Here is a 1,943-nt window from a genome sequence, read left to right on the forward strand (position 1 = left end):
TTTAAAAGGTAGCGGAAAAGCATCTGAAATTTTTTTTTTGAAAATCTGACCCCAGAGTGTGCCAGATCCGCCACAAATACAGGAGTTCCACTGTTCACACGGACAGAGTCTCCCCTGTATTTGCACGGCGTCACACAAGTACAAGAGTTCAATCATACAACAATCACAACCAGATGAACATACAAATAACCACAGAAATACATTCATACACCATTCACCACAGATTCACAAATATACATTCGATATTTAAATATAAATTCACATCTATCAGTTAAAATGTTTCCAACCACAGAAACAGATTTTGAAATACTAAGATACAAAATCCACAGAAAACCTTTTGAAAACTGTTCCCTACACAGGAACTTTTATCTTTTCAAAACGCTACCACGAGGGGTAGAAAACCATTTTCATTTCAAGAAAACACAAATTCCTTTATTACATTCCAAAACCAACTGAAAACTCAGATATCCAAATAGTAAAATAAAACTGAACCATAATATGTCTAAGTTAGTTATTTATTTAATCATGAAGAGTAAGGGTAGATAAACCAAACCACGGGACGGAAAGCTCTATCGTATGCTAGACCCGTTCCTCACCAGCTGTCCCACTCGGACCGGCTACGTCACCTGTAATGGGGGCGGGGGGTGAGAACATGTAAACATGTCTCCCCTCCCAGTGGGTACCGCAAGCCGAAGAAGGCGAGGGGTACTCACTAGTCACGGAGATAAACAAATATATGGATAATGGTAGTACAGTAGCTAAAATAAACAAGTACTGAAGTGTATATAAATGAACAACTACAGCTACTGTATGTATGCATCAACGGGACAATCAGTCCAAAAGTACCCAATCTGAACCCAATGCTCTCTTGGTCAGCACCGCAGACCTCAAGCCAATGCCACTACTACTCTCCAGTGCATATAACCCCTCTAGGGCTCACGGGTTGTCACCATTCAACCACTTTTCCGGAAAAGAACACTCCTTGCGGTGGATCAGACCGCCAGTGTTCGTGAAATGCGACGAGTATCGGGCGATCAATGCAATATGCTCAATGATCAACCGTCGGCAACCAGCCGACAATCCTGCCCCCCAGGGCCCATCGACCGCATGGGTCATCATGTAACCAAATCGACCAACCAGGTCACAAGTATGGAGTATGAAACTCGACCAACCAGGTCACAAGTAGGGAGTATGAAACTCGACCAACCAGGTCACAAGTATGGAGTATGAAACTCGACCAACCAGGTCATAGATACAACAAAGGAGAATCAACCAACCAGGTCACAAATATCACATGCTGAAGAAATCTACTCTACTCCTACACAAGATACTAAACATGGAAACAACCGAGTAGAGTAATACGAGAATAATATGGGTGCAAGGCTCAATATGTATATGATAAGCAATGTAAACAGTAAGGGTGGAAGGAACGTCACCGAGCGTGCACCACTGTACCGACGTCGGGTCGAAGTGCCCACCTGTACGTATCTGACGAAGGTCTCTCGACTGTGAAGACGGTGCGACCGAACCTACGAAAGGTCCAACGGGTTAAGATATAACCCACTGACATGTAATGCTAACTCACAACCCCCGCTCACCAGAACCACGACCGGTTTTCCAAAACCGATTACCGAATAAGCCGGAAGTCCCGAAAATCGCACCGAAACTTCATCGTCGCTCACCCGTCGTTTTCGAACCCTCAAAACGATGCGGGTGACCAGCCAACAAGGCTCAGCGACGCTACAATCAGCCACGAGACACCGTCGGATGAATTTCGAACCGAAACCGCGTTCTATCGGCGAATTTCGCCGAAAACGCTCCGGAAATCACTTTTCGATTTCCACAAGGGCTTGGGGCCTTGGACGATCAGTCCAGAGGTTATCCTCAGCCCAAACATGCTGCAAACAGCATCTACAACGAAGCAGAAATCCTAAAAGCCCATA

The 1,943-nt window shown here is 45.0% G+C and overlaps 1 long non-coding RNA gene across 1 annotated transcript; it reads right to left on the bottom strand.

The window, feature by feature from the left end:
• Positions 1 to 465: 465 nt before the first annotated feature.
• LOC109704497 lies at positions 466 to 1,594 on the bottom strand. The gene is made up of 2 exons (XR_002214406.1): positions 1,479 to 1,594; positions 466 to 626 (listed from the first exon to the last, which is right to left on the bottom strand). It is a non-coding gene; the product is annotated as an uncharacterized LOC109704497 (long non-coding RNA).
• Positions 1,595 to 1,943: the final 349 nt, after the last annotated feature.

The sequence above is a fragment of the Ananas comosus genome, unplaced genomic scaffold (assembly GCF_001540865.1).
Source record: "Ananas comosus cultivar F153 unplaced genomic scaffold, ASM154086v1, whole genome shotgun sequence".
NCBI lineage: Eukaryota > Viridiplantae > Streptophyta > Magnoliopsida > Poales > Bromeliaceae > Ananas > Ananas comosus.